At 48.5% G+C, this 18718-nt stretch overlaps 4 non-coding genes across 4 annotated transcripts; 2 read left to right on the forward strand and 2 right to left on the reverse strand.

The window, feature by feature from the left end:
- Nucleotides 1–241: 241 nt before the first annotated feature.
- TRNAC-GCA lies at nt 242–313 on the forward strand. Its single transcript has one exon. It is a non-coding gene; the product is annotated as a tRNA-Cys (tRNA).
- Nucleotides 314–3590: 3277 nt separating this feature from the next.
- Nucleotides 3591–3662, forward strand: TRNAC-GCA. The gene has a single exon. It is a non-coding gene; the product is annotated as a tRNA-Cys (tRNA).
- An 8282-nt stretch (nt 3663–11944) lies between these two features.
- Nucleotides 11945–12016, reverse strand: TRNAC-GCA. The gene has a single exon. It is a non-coding gene; the product is annotated as a tRNA-Cys (tRNA).
- A 4494-nt stretch (nt 12017–16510) lies between these two features.
- On the reverse strand, nt 16511–16582 carry TRNAC-GCA. The gene has a single exon. It is a non-coding gene; the product is annotated as a tRNA-Cys (tRNA).
- Nucleotides 16583–18718: the final 2136 nt, after the last annotated feature.

The raw sequence follows: 18718 nt of genomic DNA on the forward strand, positions 1-18718 counted from the left end.
GAAGAAAAAAGGAAACAAACAAACAGCTGACATTCAGTCTGTAGAGGAATCATCCAACAAGAAGTAAGCACTTTTGTGGGAAATGAAGGGGGGGGGTTGGTGACCAGAGGGCGTCGCTGAGGGATGCAGTTCTGCAGGTTCTCACCAGCTCGCCGAGAATGGCTGATAATTGCAGTGTACAGCATACCTGGATATTGAGACATACTGAAATGATGCAAGTTAAGAACCTGGAACCTGTGGTGGGGGTATAGCTCAGGGGTAGAGCATTTGACTGCAGATCAAGAGGTCCCCGGTTCAAATCCGGGTGCCCCCTGTCAGTTTTCTTTCCATCCTGAATCCACACAGGTGGTCACTGTAGACCTCCTCAGTACCAACACCCGCCCCTTGTTAGGTAGCTCTCTAAATTTGGCTACTTTCCTCTAGAGGGGCTTAGCAGACTGGACAGGAGAGGGGAGAAAAGGTAGGAAAGGTCATCTTCTGACTCAGGAAATGGTTGGAAGTTTTCCTCATCCAGAATTAGAGGTTTTGTCTTGATCCGAGGAGAAACGTGTGTGCTAGGTCAGTTCTCCCATTTACTATTTCTCTTTTCAAGTGAGTTAATAGGCAGGAAGGTCCAGGGAGCCGACTGAATTAGCAGTTGTGCCCCAGAGACCCTAAGGAGGGATCTGGATACCCTTTATTTTAAAAACAACACATACTCTACTCTTCCTCCCACCTCTTCCTACCCTGCAAACACTAGCCAATCGGACAGACACGTTTGGGGGAAGACGATACTGGATGATTCTAAAGGGCATTTTGCCTAAACGTGTATGATTATCAAAGCCGATGCCCTTTGCAGGGGCCTGAGAAGCTGCCAGGTGGGCAAGGAGGGAGAGGGTGGGAAGGAGACCTGGTGGGAAAGGTGTTCATCTGCCATGGGGCAGACCCCCGGCTTCGTGGAAGGCCACGAATACCCAGGTGGCTGGCTGAATTACAGATCCAGATAGCATTATGGGTGGAAAGATGCTTTTTAGATAATAACAGCTCATAGGTAGATCATTTAAACATGGATCATGGGGCCTCTGATCCATAATCCAGGTAGTCCTACCTGCTATCACTTTAAAAAAATTAATAGACATTGTTTTTTAGAGCAGTTTTAGGTTTACAGAAAAATGGAGCAGAAAGTATAGACAGTTCTCCTCTACCCCTCACCTCAGCTGCCACCTCCCGGTTGCCCCATCATTAACATTTTACAATAGTGTGACATTTGATAAAAATGGTGAATGAATATTGATACATTATTATTAACCGAAGTCCATGGTTTACATTAAGGTTCATGCTTTGTGTTGTACAGTTTTGTAGAGTTTTGTGGGGTTTTGGCAAATGCATAACCTCATGTACCCACAATTGAAATACCACACAGAATAGTTTCACTGCCCTAAAAATTCCCCCTGCTATACTTATGAGGAATAACCCCCTCTGTGTACCTGCCTGCCAGCCTCTCTCCCTCCGCAACAAATCCCTGGCAACCACTGATCCTGGACCGTGCAGTGTCTGCGCCTGGAGGACATAGGAACCAGACCTCTGGGCAGAGGCAAGCCGAGGCTGGCAGGCAGGTACACAGAGGGGTTTGGGGGCCTGGGAGTGGGGTTGGGGGTCGGGTATGGAGGTGGTCACCAGCCCAGCGAGGTCACCGAGGGACTTCATTCTCTGGGCGTGTGCCCGGGGCAGAGCACACCAGGTGTCCTTACACACCTGCACCACCGCCCAACCTGCCACAGGAGCCAGAGCGAGAGGACCCCTTTCTCCTGCAGTGTCCCTCCTGCGCCCTCTACTGACAACTGTTAACATTGCGCTCCCTTAAAGGAGAAATGCTTAAAGAATCCAGCCCGTTATCCCACGGCAGGTACAGAAGGGTGAATTTGGAGCTACCAGTCAATAAATTGATAACTGGCACGCCATGTGATGTGTTTTGGCCAACAGGATGTTGGTAGATATGATACAAGCAGGGCCTTGAGATCTACTTGCAAGGTTGGGCTTACCCTCTGGGACTTCCACTCTTACCCTGAGATGTGCTGGCCCAGTAAGGTTCTCTCCTTCAGCCTGGGCCCCAACATGAACACACAAGGCCCAGCCCTGAGCCCAATTCACTGAGAGGAGCTAAGGCCAACTAGACCCACAGCTTGAGGCCCACCCACCCGGCCAAGCCCAGCCTAGACCAGCCGATTCAAATTCAACCTGCAAACCCATGGGCGTGACGATAAATGCTTATCATTGTGTGTTAGTGGTCTGGGGTGGCTTGTTATGCAACATTATTGTGACTAAGACTGGCAAGTACTGAAATCGGTATCTAGGAGGAGGCTCTGGCTGTACCCAAATGTAGAAGGGAGCATGGTAGCTTCTTTTGCATACCCAGTTTCTGTGACTGTGTGTGCTTCCTATTTTGTTCAGTCTTTGAATGTAGATGTTTATTGAGGTAAGTCTGTTCCTGTACTGTCACTGGATTTGGCCTATGTGAGGGGTTGATAACTTATCTTTTAAGTTCATATGTTTCCAGATCAAGGGATCTTATGTAGATCCTGGACTTTGACTGCCTGAGGCTCTGGGGACTTGGGATAAAGCTGAGTATATTTTGCACGTGGGAGAGATGTAAATAATTATGACCGAGAGAGCAGACCGTGATAGATTAAACAGTTAGCCCCCGTTCTTCACTTATTCTATCCGTGCCCTTTGCCACAAGACTTTTCAGATCCTCCCATTAGAAGTGGGATATATTTCCCTGCCTTTGATATACGGCTTGGTCCTGTGACTGGCTTTGACTGATGGGATGTTAGCTCACGTGATACAAGCAGGGGCTTGCAACCTGCTTGCATTGTTGGGCTCGCCTTTTTGAGTTTCTGCCATTGCCCATAAATCTCTCTCATTCCCACTTCATCACTTTTCCATGCATTGCATCCTCTCTTTAGGTTGCTTTTTGCATCTGACACTGGAAGGATGCAGCAAATGGAGAGGGAAGAGGAAGAAAAGAAGAGATAAAGGAGGCAGTTCTTCTCCTGCCCAATATGTTTAGCGCAAAGAGGCCCTAAAGCATAGCTGTGGATTCTAGCTGTGACTTGGTCATTAATCTGTTGTGTTTTGTTTGGGCGTGATTTTAATTACTGCTGTCATTTTTGTCAGATCTGTACCATGAAGACTAAATCAATAGCTCCAAAGCTATCTGTGAGTCAGAATCATTAGGAGCTTGTTAGAGGCACACACTGTCCCCTCGTCCCCTTCCCAGAGAGTCTGGTTTAGGGATTCTCAGGTGGGGCCCAAGAGCATTTACCTTTGCCCAGCCCTGCCCTTTCCACTGTAACCTCAAAGAGTCTGTTGAGTAGCCAATGCTTCGAGTCCTGTTCTTCTAGGTGGGTCGGAAGGATGTTCCAGCTGCAAACCTCAGTGAGTTCAACGCCAGTGCCTTCAGCCAGGGGAAGGGGGTGGGCACGGTGAGAAGAGCATCCCTTTGCAGGGGTGTGGGATGGAAGAGCGCTAGCAAGTACACAACTGAAAACGTGACACCCAGGGTGTGGCTCTGCAGGTTTAGGGTTCTTATTAAATATAGGTGAGTAGGTGGAGGTATAGCTCAGGGGTAGAGCATTTGACTGCAGATCAAGAGGTCCCTGGTTCAAGTCCAGGTGCCCCCTGCCCAAACTTGCTTTTACACACTGAACACAAGGTTCTACCTCCAGCTTTTTCCACCACACTGATTCAGCCTGCAAAGGGAAGAAGCAGTGCAAGTCTTCACCAGAACCCCTCCCCTGACACCTGCAGCTCTAGATGAACCCGATTTCTTCAAGCAGGAGTCAGTTCTCATAGGTCCTGTAGTGAACGTTTATTCACTTTTCTTTTTACATTTTTTGCCCAGCATGTGAATCCTTTTAACTCCTTTTCTGGGGAATTCACAATTGTCTCAGTCTTGGAGGAAGACAGGAACCTGTCTGTGGCTGAGGTAGACAAAAATGGCAGGAGAAAGAGAGAGAGATTGATTTTCTTTTAATTTAATTTAATTTATTTTTTTATATGGCAGGTTCTTATTAGTTATCTCTTTTATACATATTAGTGTATATATGTCAATCCCAATCTCCCAATCCATCCCCCCACCCCACCACTTTCCCCCCTTGGTGTCCATATGTTTGTTGAGAGAGACTGGTTTGAAGGAATCGGCTCACATGACATTGAGGGCTCTGGCAAGTCTTAATCTTGCAGGTCAGCAGGCTGGAGACCCAGGGAAGAGTTGACATTGCAGTTTGAGTCCGAAGGCTGTCTGGAGGCAGAACTCCCTATTTCTCAGGGGACTTCAGTCTTTTTCTCTTAAGGCTTTCAACTGATTGCATGGGGCCCATCCACATTATAGAGGGTCATCTGCTTTACTCAGAGTCTACTGATGTAAATGTAACTCACATCTAAAAAATATCTTCATAGCAACGTCTAGATTAGGATTTGACCAAATATCTGGGTACCAGAGCCTAAACAAGTTGACACATGAAATTAACCAGCACAGTTGGTAATGCCTTAAGCTTGGCCAACTATATGCCCATAAATAAGACTATGAATGTAGAATAAATCACACCTAGAAGTAGGAGAACTTGGAATTCATTCTGGAGGTGGCAGAGGCGTGGCAAGGACAGTGAGGCCATTGGCTGCGGCCATTATCCATTGTGGTGGCAACAATGGCTCCCTTACCAGGACCTGCTGCAATCCTGCCCACTTTATGAGCATTTTATAAGGGAAGATCTTCTGGCCTCCTTTCAGTGCTCTGAGCTCCTTGCCATCCTGGCAAGACTGCCTTCTGTGTTTCCCTTAGCCTGGGGTGGCCTCTTCTTTAATCAAAGTGTCCTGATTGGTACCAGGAATGAGTAATAGGAAAAAGACACTCAGAGAAAAGATGGGAATGTGGTTTGATCCTGGCCTTATTGGACCTGAAGATAATGAAAATCTAGGTAGCTGAGGGGATGCTAATCTAGGAGTCTATATGATATAGTAGAAAAAGCTGAGTGAATATTTGCCTCCTGTTTCCAAGGGATCAAGTCGAGTTCCCATGGAATACTAGAAGTGGCTTCAGGCCTGGATGGCTGATCCTAGCAGTTTAGTAACTAGTTTTTGTTCGTTTGTTTGCGGGTACGTGGCCTCACAGTTGTGGCCTCTCCCGTTGCGGAGCACAGGCTCCGGACGCGCAGGCCCAGCGGCCATGGCTCACAGGCCCAGCCGCCTCACGGCATGTGGGATCTTCCCGGACCGGGGCACGAACCCGTGTCCTCTACATCAGCAGGCGGACTCTCAACCACTGCGCCACCAGGGAAGCCCATCCTAGCAGTTTAAAAGAAAGTTAATCATAAACTCAAGTGTCACTCTGTATGGACTGAAACCCGGGACTTTCTCTGACTGTATTGGGATCATCTCTTACCTCCGGTCACACAACCTGAAATAGCTGAAAACGGAAGCTGATCCTGAGGGTTGCCAAACGTTAATGTCAGTGGAATCTACAGCTTTCAGCAGTCTCCTTGCTGAAAATAGGTCTGTGGTTAAGAAAGGGTGGGACTTCAGGAATTACAGTATGGATGTAGATATAGATCAGATACAGAGTAGGTACAGAGTGGGAAGGAGGGAGCCTCAGTACCAACTACAAGCCATGGCTTTACGAGCAGTGCCTTCAGCCTGGAATCCGAGAAGGCTGCAAGATAGTGGGGAAAAGAGGTGGTGGGGCACCCAAGGGAGCAGCCTGTGGGAAGGAGAGGTGAGTTATTGGACACAAGAGGGTTCGTTAGCAGTGAGATCAGTCAGCCAGATCTACAGAGATGAGACCACGCAGTGTTTATCAAACCTGACTATACATTCAAAATATTTGAGAACTTGTTAAAAATTCCGATTCCCTGGGGATCCTGATATACTACATCTGACAGGCACAGCCTCCTGTTAATCCCTCCTAAACTCCAAAGACTGAGAGACAGCTAAAGTTTATGGGAACCACTCTTCACGATGATTCTAAAGACACTTCCAGCTGAAGATACCAAAGCTGGTGCCCTCAGCCAGGGAGCAACGTTAAACCATTGGCAGCTTGATGTTGGCCATGGTGGGAATATTTGCAACTTGGCAAATACTACAAATCAAACACTACTGATTGTCTTTTCTTTCTCCTTGAGCTGATTTACCACTGTTTCACTCTGTAAGGCTACAGGCATAGATAGCTGCCAGGTCCGGGGGCTGCAGGAAACGGAGCAGGGAGACAGGAGGGGCCAATTCACCAGGGCACGGGCTGCCAAGTGGCACACCCGACAAGCAAGCAGAGGTCTTAGTGTTGAAGTTCAGGACTTGGTCCAGGAGATGAAGTGCGCTCATCAGATGAGATTCGTTCTTCTTACTCAGGAAAGCAGGTCATGCCATCCCAGGTTCAAATCCGGGCTCCGAGTGTTGCGATTCCAGTTTCCTTTCACAGGCTGATCTACAGGAAGATCAGATCAGATCTACAGGAAGGCTCCTCTGCTCTCCTGCAGCCCCAGGTGACATCCATAATCCATATCCCCACTCACGTGGGCTGTGGGGAACGTTTTCTTTTATTGACGGCACAGCATCTGAACCCTATCACATGTTTGGGGAATATGCAATTACGTGAATTTTACTGAAAGGCATACCCTCATTTCTTACTCCATAAGTCCAAAATACTAGACACTTGGTCCCCCACTGTCTGGTAGTGAGGACTCGGGCGAGTGCCCTCAGCATAGCCACCGCAGACTTTGGACATTGAGTGAAACACAGAAGCAGGAGGAGTTGAGATTTCCGTCTGGTGACATGGATGTGGCATCGGCTCCGGCCTTACCCTTCTTCACAGACTGGGCGTCTGTGCAATCTTGGTTCCCCTCGGAGCCCATCGAGTGTCTACACCTCTTTCCCTTCGGTGTCATGAACTACCTGACAAGTGCTGCCTCACCTGTTTCAAAATTAGTTTCTGGTTTTGCACCCAGATTTCCTACCTGGTACATAAATTGGTGTTAGGAGTGGGTTTCAGGCAACACAGCCTCGTGAAAATGGTATTAATTACCCAGACTAGTTAAAACTACAGTTAGGGGAAATCCAATTAGTTCTTCAGGCCTGGGAAGCTGTCATAACTTATATTCCACACTGGCACGATGGGAAAGTAAATTATCGCTAGTGGCCATCAGGAATGCAGTGCCTATGGGGTAAGGCTTCCAGATACCCTTGTGCTTCTTGTCATTGAACTGGAAGCTGACTGACGCTAAAGGCACCAAAGTAGTCTAGAAAAACAATGAAAATCCCAATGAGAAGAACCAAAATCTCTTCTCTCTAGCAGCCATATGATTTAGCAGAAAACCAAAGGCAGTGTTTGATTCTGCAAGACTACTGAGTGACAACGTCAGTTTAATTCACAGCTTCCCCGGTGTGAAAGCTCAGGGCTCTGATGCGGAAAGAGTGAGATCCCAGAGTTGTCACGAGGCTTCACGAGAGGATTTGTAGAACCCCGAATATACCTCACCACAACAACTTCGGAACCTCCTTTGCCAGCTGAAGAAGCCCCTCCTTCTCTCCTGTGGATATGGTTCCTGCTTTACCTCCTCTCTCACCTCACCCCCCGCCCCGCCTCCTCTTTTTCTTTTGAGCTATAACTTGAGAAAATCCCACCATACCCTGGAGAGCCAATTAAAAAGTCCCCCTTGCAGGTGAAAGCTTAAACGCAAAAATAATCACAAGACTCGGCTGATTTATAACAACAAAGGTCTAGGGAATGTGTGTGGAAATGAATTCTTGACGGCTTTTGGACGAGAAGGAAAAATCTAGTGCTAAACTCTGCCGAACTCTGGATCCAGTGTCCTACTTCGAAGCGTTGTCATAATTTCGATTGTTTGCTCAACTTGTTCATCAAAACCAGGAATCAAAGTTGTTCGAGGATAGATGAAATGGAGACGCCAGAAAATTCTTGAAGACAAATCTAAAGACTTTAAGGGATTGGAAAGGTGGCATGTACTGACGAGGCGTGACATGCCCCCACTCCCACCACAAAGCTTCAACCAACACAAGGGTTAGAAGACAGCCCCAACCACACAACCTTAAAAATGCATTATTTACTAGAGTTTCCGCATCTTTGAAAACCATTTGCATCACGTGTCTTTGTAGACTGGGAATGTTGGTGAGAGATGCTGTCATTGAGATACGTTCTCTAATTTGAATTAAGGATGGAGGTTCTTAGTGGAAGGGGCTAAAGTGTGCCCTTGATCACCACACCACACGCTGGCGAGAAGTGACTGCCTTGACAGCCTGTAGGTCCACAGCCTTGACCCAAAGGGTCCCTGTGGAGTTCTTAGGACCTACCCAGAATGCACATCTCTGCAGCTCATTTTTCCATTTTCACAAACAACACTGCAATGCCCAACCATGTACATGCACCTTTGCACACCCATGTGAATAAAACAAAGGCATGAATTTGTCTTTTGATTACCCAATAGCCTTCCAGCAAAGATACATCTATTACGTTCTCACCAGCCCTGTTTGGAAAGTACCCACCAGCTTTTTAAGAATTACAGTAATTTTGGCATGAAAGAAAGACCAATGCAGGCATGTGTGTGCTGTTACATCCCCAGTTCTTATCTTTACAGAACAGGACGGAGAACATTGTTAAGGGAGAAATGCAGCCTGAATAGGATGACAGCTGAAAGTAGCTGGAAATTGACTCAACCACCATAGCCGCAAAAGTTGGATCCCCCAGCCTAGGGAAGAAGCCTAGGGCTATATATTATTAAGTTTGGAAGAATAGAAACCAGACTGTTACCAGCAGTTAGTTTACTCGTGAGATTAATTTTTATTTTCTTCCTGATGCTTAATTGTGTTTTTAAATTTTTCTATATGTTTTTTAGTCAACAAATGTTTGTTGAAAATCTGTAATGTACTCAACAACAGGCAAGGCACTGACGCGAGGTATTCTTAAAAGAAGCAAATGTTTTCTTTCTTCCCGCCCCCCTCCTCCTCTCCTTCCTCCTTCTTCTTTTTACCATACAGAACTTATCCGTGTTATAAGAATAATCGAGTCCCTTTCCTAACAGGACTTTTCCAGGGTCCCCCATGGCCCCCCGGGTGGCAGCCATCCGATGTTTTAGCTGCTAAGAAGGGTCAGGTAGTGACATCACCGCCACGTATCTGCCAGAGGAAAGGAGCCCATCCTTCAGTGGGGGGTGGTCTGTCCTGCTGTGGGGCAAGGCTTGGCAAGGAGGGTCCCAGAGGACCAGGCTTGGCGCCGCTGCAGCTGTGCCCACCTGCTGGTCTGGGGCCTCCTGCGGGAACTGGGGCTGCATTTGGGCCCCGCGTGGAGGCTGCAGCCTTTGTGGCCAAATACCTGCCCTGGCGTCCACCAAGTCTCTGGAGACTCTGCCAAGGTCATGGGCTTGAGGGGAAAAGACCACAGAGGATGAGCTGGTAGAGGGACCCAAAGTCCCTGCCGTGTTTCTAGAGGGGACGGTGAGGTGGCCCCAGGTGGGCGCTGAGGGAGGGAAACCTCAGAGAAGGCTTCTGGGTTCCCACAAGGCACAGGGGAGCATGAGGTCACAGCCAGAAAAGGGTGAGTTTGCAGTGAGACCTGGCTGCCAGGTGCCCAGGGGCAGACTAGGGGTGACTAGGAATGCCAGTGTGCTCTTGCTGGGGGCGCGGGTGGCACGCACTGGTGAACAGTACTAGACCTCACTCCCCCCAGGAGGGGCTACAGCTCTGGGGGAGAGCATTTGACTGCAGATCAGGAGGTCCCCGGTTCAAATCCCGGTGCCCCCTAATGAGCCTCCTTTAATCCCCTGAAACAGCTGCTGTCCCCCACACTGAAATCTCTAGGAGGACAGAAGAGAGAAGAGGTGGGCTCAGGACCCCTTGGTCACAGCCCTTCCTTTGTCACAAACCCAGATGGTTTGGTCCGTCACCCAACCCCACTGTACTGGTCAGTCCCTTTCTCGTGGCTTCAGGTGGACTTTTGAATTATTCCTTGTCAGCCCAGCACTGGAACATCCTTCTTCTGTTTTAGCAGAAGAAGCTTCTAGGCACTCAAATGAAGGCCCAGTAGGAAAAGGAGCTTATGGTCAGGAGAGGGTGGGTCAGCCAGGCCATGGGGCCAACCAGGGAGAAACGGAAATGACTGGGGTGCTGGAGGACCCCTCCCTGGAGAGGCCACAACCATGAGATGGTGTCACTTAGGAAAGGGTTTGAAGTGGGCTCCTGGAGCAGGGGAGGACTGACTGCAGGCGAACAGGTGTGTGTGGTTCAGATTTTCAGGCCCCTGCAAGCTTATCTCATTTAGTACCAGACATCGGGTAGAAACCTTTCAGGTCGTCTCTTGGGAAGGCCTATCTCCCTCCACCCAGTCAGGGCTTGGCCATGGGAGTGGGAAGCAGATGAAGCCAGCCAGGTCGTGCCTTGCCCCAGGGCTGGGGGAACAGGAAGAACCTGAGACTAGCCCTGTGGATCTGGCCCCAACCCTATTATTAATCAGGTGTGTGTGCTTGGACGTGTCTCTTAATTAAAAAGGCCATAATTTTCAACCCTATAATATGGGGCCCAAAACTAAATTGGTGGTTCCTAATTTTCACTTTCCTTTGGGATCTTCTCAGGAGTTTGTTAAAAATAGAGTCCTTTGGTCTCACTCCCAACCCTTCTAATTCAGGAGGTCCAACCTGGAGCCTTGAACTTCCTTTCCACGAAAGCCCATCCTGCTCTCACCACCTCACCTGCCTGTGTGTGATGCGCAGCCCAGTTGGGGGACTGTGACCTTAGTTTAGTTCAGAGACCCTCCACCGATACAGCCATGGCTTTTACACTGATGTCCTTGGCCCTGAATGGCTGGGCGTGGTCAGAGGCTTGTGCAGAAGGGGGAGGCGAGCAGGGATGCCTTCTGTGTGCGGTAGAGCAGGTCTCGTGGACTCATTAGACAGAGGGGCTGCACAGTGTCTGAAGGAGTTCTGAATATAATTACAGAGGTCAGAGGTCTTCATTAGCCAGGAACAATAAGATGAGCTTTTCAGGACAGATGCGTCTTACCTGTTTCTTATTTTTACGTTTTCACTGATTTGGGAATATAATTCCAGCTTCCTTTCCCTGGCCGGAGCCAATGATTCTGCACGGAGGAGAAAGAACCAAGAGGCAGGGAGGGTCAGGCCGGCCCTTCCCCCACCCCTCGCTCCTTGGCATTAGTCCCACAGAGCCAAGCAGAATCCTGTTCTTCCCCAGACCCTGGTCTGGGTCTGTGAGTCTGGAGTAGACCCAGTGGGAGCGTTAGGACCTGGGGACATGGAGCCTAAGTCCAGGGCCTCTGACCTGCAGCCCAGCATGAGGGGCTCAGGAAGCTAAGCAGCTACCCCACTGCAGGAGTACAAGGGCTCCTCTAGGTTCATCTACTTCAGGTTATAACCCGTGGGGGTGCAATGAAGACACGCCAGCCCCCTCCGTGGAGAAGGTGTGGATCTGTGAAAGGTGAAATCTCTGGCTGGAGCTGAGGAAAACCCAGAGGGGTTGGAGGAGGCAGGGGTCTGTGCCTTGTAAACTTTAATTTTCCTGTAAGTCACCTGAAGGTGTATCTTTGAATTTCAGATTGGGTCTGCACTTTCTGAGGAGTTGTGAGTCAAAGAGATTTAGTCTTTCTCTTTCTTCTCCAGGTGCCCTGGCCTAGGGAGGGGGAAACAGGTAATGCCAGACCCACTCTGGGATTAAAAGTGAGACAAGGGCTTCCCTGGTGGCGCAGTGGTTGAGAGTCCGCCTGCCGATGCAGGAGACAGGGGTTCGTGCCCCGGTCCGGGAAGATCCCACATGCCACGGAGTGGCTGCGCCTGTGAGCCATGGCTGCTGAGCCTGCGCGTCCAGAGCCTGTGCTCTGCAACAGGAGAGGCCACAACAGTGAGAAGCCTGCGTACCACAAAAAAAAAAAAAAAAAAAAGTGAGACAAAGCAGGGGGCGTCCGGATTTGAACCGGGGACCTCTTGATCTGCAGTCAAATGCTCTACCCCTGAGCTACACCCCCTGACCTGGCAGAGTGGTGTAATTATCGCCTTTTACCTGTGTTGACACACCCAGACTCAGTCTTGCTGGTTGGGATGTCCTGGTCAGCTCTGCTTCTTTGGACCCTGGCCTCCCACCTTCCAGGGACCAGCCCTTCTTCCCTCATCACTTCTATGTGCATCTGGCTGAGGACCCCCTGGTAGCCTGGTTGACCTTTAAAGGTGGGGAGACCTTTCAAATCACCCAGATAATCCTCTTTGGTAATGAGTCATTGAGCATCTACTGTGTGTCAGGCACACTGGGATGGTTACATAACTGTGACTAGGGGACAGTGCCTTCTCCTGCCTGAAAGAAGGTTCAGAGCCCATGTCCAAGGGTTATTTAATGACATAGAATAATGTTCATGAGAGTTCGTCAAGTGAAAAGGCAGTTACAGAACAGTCTGTAAGGAGTTATAGATGATTTCAGCTTTTTATGTGTTATTTCCCTTTTCAACTTTTCTATATTGAGCATGTTGCCTTTGTAAAAGCAAAAACAAAGTTACGTAGGAAAAATGATACTCTAGGGAGTTCCACTTCTAGGAACTTCTAGGTATCCTTCAGAAATATTCATGAATGCACAGTGAGGGCGGAGACTCCCTGCAGCCTTTTTCTGGATTAGCGCTAAACTGGAAACCACCTAAATATCCATCGACAGGGAACTGGTTACAAACACTGTGGTACAGTCATAGAAATATGATGCAACAGTAAAAGATAAAATTGGTCCAGAGTTCTGTCACGGAAAGATGCTTAAACAATACCATTAAGTGAAAAAAGCAAATTGTATGACATATACATGTATGATATGAGCTCTTTTGGGCTTTTGAAAAGATACTGTGTATATGTATTATTATGTAATAAAAAGATTATACACACAGACAAAGAAACTTACGTATAAACATAGGTGTCTACATGTCCATACATATACATATACACCTATGGAAGGAAATAGACCAGATAGTTAATAATGGCAACCCCCAGAGAGTAGGGAGGGGGTTCTTTTATTTTCCAATGTTTGCATGTCCAATAATAACCCAAATGTCTACACGGTTCCAGCCTTCCAGGTCCTGAGTGGGAAAAAAATAAATGAGAGAAAGCACTGCAGATGTTGTCCAGGAAGTCTTTGCCGCCTCCAGTGGCGGCCACCCCTGCCCTCCCTCTCCCTCAGACCCCAGTCACTTCCCAATCCAAACCCTTCCTGGTCTCTCCCTAGTCCGTCACCTCTGCCACATTCATTTCAGGCCTTTCTCTTTCCGCGCTGCCGTCACTCTTGTTTCACACACCGGTTTTCCAGCATCCACCCAACTAGAAAGGCAGGTTGTCCTGTGATGTCGGACTGAGGGCAAATGGCACCCCTGCAGTGGGCCAGGTCAATCCCCTGTCTGAGACCTACACCCAGCAGGTCCCAGACCCCTCGGCCACACCTGCCCCCTCCGCCCTGCCCTCCTGTAGCCTCCCCAGAGGCCTGTCAGACTTAAAGGAACCGGCACCCAGGTAGACTGAGGGACACCCAAGGAGCAGACAAACTGCGTAGACGTCTGAGAATAATGAGAGGATCGCTCATGTCCCAGGTCAGCTGAGTCTCGTCATAGATCAATAGGAGGGGGCAGCGCTTTTAAAGGCAGAGAAAGGTTTTTATATTCATACCTGGAGCAAGGTATTCAAGGAAGGGACAGGCCCCAGCTCAGCGATGAGATCATATACACAACTGACAAGGCCTCCTCCCGGTCAGAGGGAGATGGCTGGACTGGGGAGGAGGGGGCATATTAGGGAGCCTCCTGAAGGCAAGAAAGAGGGGAATGCAGCTTCTTCCCATGCGGAGAAGGAAGCTAAGGCCGCTGTGCCTGAAATGGATACTGACTGCGAGCGCCAGGGGGTGCCCGTCCCCTCCGTCTGGGCTTGGACTGTACCGGCCCTAAAAGCGCCAGTGCCTGTCCTTGGCAGACGGCTTCGCTTACTGAGTCCACCGATGCAAGCAGCCAGCCGGCCTGCAGCTCTTGTTGGAGGGAATGTCACAAGGTATCAACTGGAGCGCCGACGGCCACCCTGGCCCAGCATTTGGACCCACCCTCCTTTTCACCTCCTGCATTATAATTCCCTTATGAAACTGCCCTAACCTTCCGGCAAGGAAAACTGCATAAACCACTCAGCCTAGCGGGCTCTTTGTAGGGAGACTAAAGGGTCGAGGCAGCAGTAGTTGACCTAGGTTCCGGCTGAAAGGCACATGAGTATCGAGGGCTGCAAGTGGGGACCCCAGACATGGCCACACCAGGGGTGGCTCTCACAAAACCAGAGGCGGTGACAAAGACACAGAGGCCAGGGAAGTGACAGGATAGCTCACTATCAAGCAGATTTGCTGCTCCCCCTGCCTCAGCTCCAGAGGCTGGAATACTGCCTTCTGCAAGGGAGGAGAGGGGACCAGCGCACGTCTTTTGTAATGGCAAACTCTACTTTATAAAGGACAACTTGCCTCCTAGGAGCTAGGCGTGCAGTGAAGACTGGCGCCTGGTGTCCCAACTCGGCAGTGTAGAACATGCCAAGAACCACATAGAACTATCTAGATACTATCTAGACATAGAATATCTGGAACTATCTAGAAAAGGGGTTGGGAGAATTAGACACACACGGGGCACATGTAGAGGCAGCTCTGGAAGAGCCACAGTGATGGGTGAGGGTTTCCACAGAAGTAGAAGAGTTTGTGAGGAAGGTAGACAGACCACAGGCAAAGACCACAAAGGGCTGAAGAATCGTGACTGTGAGGCCAATAGTGGGGTCCATAATGGGTGGGCGGACAGGTGAGCCAGAAGGTAGCTCTGCAATCACGGAAACACAAAAATATGAAAGAGATTGAGGTCAAAAGGAGAACAATGCAGTCTCAGTAACAGCAACGACAGGAAGAAGTAAAAACTAGAAGAGGCATCAGAAAGGACTTTTCAGATCAAAGATCTTGAAAGGGAATATTTCATTTTTTAAAACATTTGAGGGGGCTTCCCTGGTGGCGCAGTGGTTGAGAGTCCGCCTGCCGATGCAGGGGACACGGGTTCGTGCCCCGGTCCGAGAGGATCCCACGTGCCGCGGGGCGGCTGGGCCCGTGAGCCATGGCCGCTGAGCCTGCGCGTCCGGAGCCCGTGCTCCGCAGAGGGAGAGGCCAACAACAGTGAGAGGCCTGCGTACCGCAAAAAAACCAGAAAATTCAAGTCTCTTGTTAACAAAATGAATGAGCTTCAATGAAAGGGAAACTGAAGTGTAGCCCTGAAGCTAAAAGGAGTTTTGTTTTTACAGGCACTTATGTCCTGTGCTGATAAGAGAACTCGGAGGAGACAGAATATTTATAACATGGGGAGTTAGACAAAGAGCTACTCGTCAGCTTATCAAGTTAGACAGAGTCTCAAGGAAGACTGGACTTGACCGTGTTCTGTCTTAAATTGCTTTTTGTCTGTATTGTGTTTTCCTGCCATTCAATGGAAAGACATAAAGACTTTCTTGCTGTCGAATAGTTTTATTACAGAGAAGCTGTTTTTAGGCCATCTGAAGTATAGATTTCTGTGTTTATATAAACCCGGAGCATCATGAAATATATTTTAGGTAGTTGTGAGAAAGGTCTTATAAGATGGTTGGTGCCGGGGATAATAAAATTCACGAAGTGTACTTCTGAATTACCCGCTAGAGCTCTGAACCCACGATGAATTCTTAGATCATCTACCAAAATGCTCAGCTGTTTGTTCTCCAAACCATAGAAAGCCATGGCGTTCTTTAGTTTTGAGATAGCTGATATAATTCACTGGTCCCTTCTGCAGAAGTTTACTTTTCAAGCTTGAAAGAGACGTAAAATTGTCTTTAATAATTACACAACCTAAACTGACACTTTCGCGTGTGGATATTTCATCCTCCACGAACTCTCTCAGCCCCGTGAGGGCTCATTCCCTGAGAGGCACAGATCCTGGTGGTTTGGCTTGCAAATAGAAGACCAATTCCACCCTGTCCCATGGAGAATGACTGGACTGAGAAAGGGAAAAATTAAGGAAACTATGAAATGCTGAAACAGCAGATTTTCCTGGAAGATGCCATTAAGGTCAAGTTATAAATCATGTCCACATAAGGATGCAGAAGAGGGGAGTCCGAATATAAGATGCTGGGCAGACAGAGCTGGCATGAGGGAACCTGGGTCTGAGAAGGCTTCTGGAAGCTCTACTAAAGCTGGTTTCAACTTAGCTGCAGGCTAGGAGCGCTGGGGGTTGTTTACGATACCTGGGCTCCACCTCAAATACACTGATTTAATTGGTCTGGGGTGAGGCCTGGGAAATGGCATGTTTATAGACTTTTCACGTGATTCTAATTTATATTTAGAGTTAAGAACTGCCAACTACCATAGTAAAGCTTCACCACTTGCTGGTTCTAGAAAAAAAGTCTTTATGTTGATGTCTAATGGGGAAGAAGAAGTTGAAATGCAGCACCAAAGGTAAAAGTTAAGAATAAGTAGGGGGCACCCAGATTTGAACTGGGGACCTCTTGATCTGCAGTCAAATGCTCTACCCCTGAGCTACACCCCCTTCTGCTATGGTGTGACTTAATTAATATTTTTCATCTGTCTAGCCACACCCAGACTCCCCATAAACCTATGAGTTACCACTTCAGGACGGCCCTCTCTTGGGAACTGCCAGGCCTACTGCAGTAAAAACTCATCAGCCTGCCACAGGAAAAGCGACAGGCTCTCTCCTCAAAAGCCCAACAGCCTATGTCCCCCCTCCCACCCACTCCCGCCCCAGCCCACAGCCCCAGTGTGTGGGCAGCAGCCCGGAGAAGCATTGACATTGGCTACAGGATGGCCTTCAGAGTCGGATGCCTGCGCCCATCATGGTGGGCACCTAAAAAACAGAAACTCAGGGTGATTGAGGTGTCTGTCCAAACCCACCTAATGAAGGCCTGACCCTCCTAGGCTAACAGTCAGTTCAGAGTGCTTTCTACTAAACTATAGTCTAGGACACAAATGACCCTCCCAACCGCCACGTCTTCAGTTAGTATAGATGGAGAATCGTGGAGAATGATCCACTCCTAGAAACAGTCAGAATTAGGTGGCTGAGTAGACTTAGGAATCCCCCAAATCATTAATGGACCTAAGCTAACATAATTCAAGGACCAAAAATGCTGCTGGAGAAGAACCACATTCTACCCAGAGGCTCTCTGATCTGTGGACAAAGCCCTATCGCACCTGGACAATGAGCTTACTTTGATTGGCACCTTCCATCTCCACAGCCACGCCAAGGCCCTGCTTCTGCTGTTGTCACGGGAGCTGGTAAGCTTTCTCTCCTGCAAACTCTCTCTGCCACCTACTGGAATCTCTCCCTCTTACCCCCCAGCTTCCCCCTTGGGGCCTTAGCCGCCCAGCAGCCACTTCCCCTCCTCTCCTGGCCAAGAAGCTGGGGAAACACTGATTTCTACACTGATTCCTACCATGATGCTAAAGTCCTCTGGATTTCTCTTGTCAACAGTATACAGCCGAGAAGCCTCCACATATATCAGCTTATTATACATCAAACCTTGGGGACGAGGATCTCATTATCTCCATTTCACAGATGAGGGGACTGAGGCCCAGAGAAGCTAAACTTCTTGCCCAAGATCCCCTGCATATATATATGCATGTATAATATAATAACAGTAATATAATATTATTATTAATATATATTATTCTATATGTATTAGAAACTCTACATTGAATTTTACTGATATTCAGGAAAGAGAAATAGCGACACCCCATGACCCCTTAGCCTCAGGCAGAGAAGCCAGAGTGTGTGACTTAAAGGAAATTCCAAAAACTCTCTGAGCCTCAGTTTCTTATCTGTAAATTAGGGGAAATATCAATTGATATGAGGATTAAATAAGATAATATCCTTAGGACAGTCTCTGATGTGTAGTAAGCACTCGAATATGACTAGCCGTTATTACTACAGTTCTGGATAATTCTCACCTTCCCAATCCGGTCAGATCCCTGGCTTTCACTGCTTTACTGAGCTCTGGCATGAGATCCTTTCTTGTTTGAAAGCCAGATGTATCCTTACTTGGAATCTGATTGCAATCACCAGAGTAGTACTAATGCAACCATCTCTGTTGATACTGGAATAGCTAGTGTACTCTTGGGTTCTGTTGCAGGAAGCTAGTTCCTTCCACTCTCTCTTTTTTTTTTTTTTTTTTTTTTGTGGTACGTGGGCCTCTCACTGTTGTGGCCTCTCCCGTTGCGGAGCACAGGCTCCGGACGTGCAGGCTCCGGACGCGCAGGCTCAGCGGCCATGGCTCACAGGCCCAGCTGCTCCGCGGCATGTGGGATCTTCCCGGACCGGGGCACGAACCCGTGTCCCCTGCATCGGCAGGCGGACTCTCAACCACTGCGCCACCAGGGAAGCCCCCACTCTCTCTTTTTAAAAATGAATTTAAAAAAATATATATATATATATTTATTTATTTATTTATTTGGCTGCACCAGGTCTTTAGTTGCTGTGTGCGGGATCTTCGTTGTGGCATGTGGGATCTTTAGTTGCAGGATGTGAACTCTTAGTTGTGGCACGTGGGATCTAGTTCCCTGACCAGGGATTGGACCCAGGCCCCCTGCATTGGGAGCGTGGCGTCTTAGCCACTGGACCATCAGGGAAGTCCCAAAAATGGATTTTTTTTCATGAAAAAAATTTTTAACC

Source organism: Phocoena sinus, chromosome 9, assembly GCF_008692025.1.
Source record: "Phocoena sinus isolate mPhoSin1 chromosome 9, mPhoSin1.pri, whole genome shotgun sequence".
Classification (NCBI taxonomy): Eukaryota; Metazoa; Chordata; class Mammalia; order Artiodactyla; family Phocoenidae; genus Phocoena; species Phocoena sinus.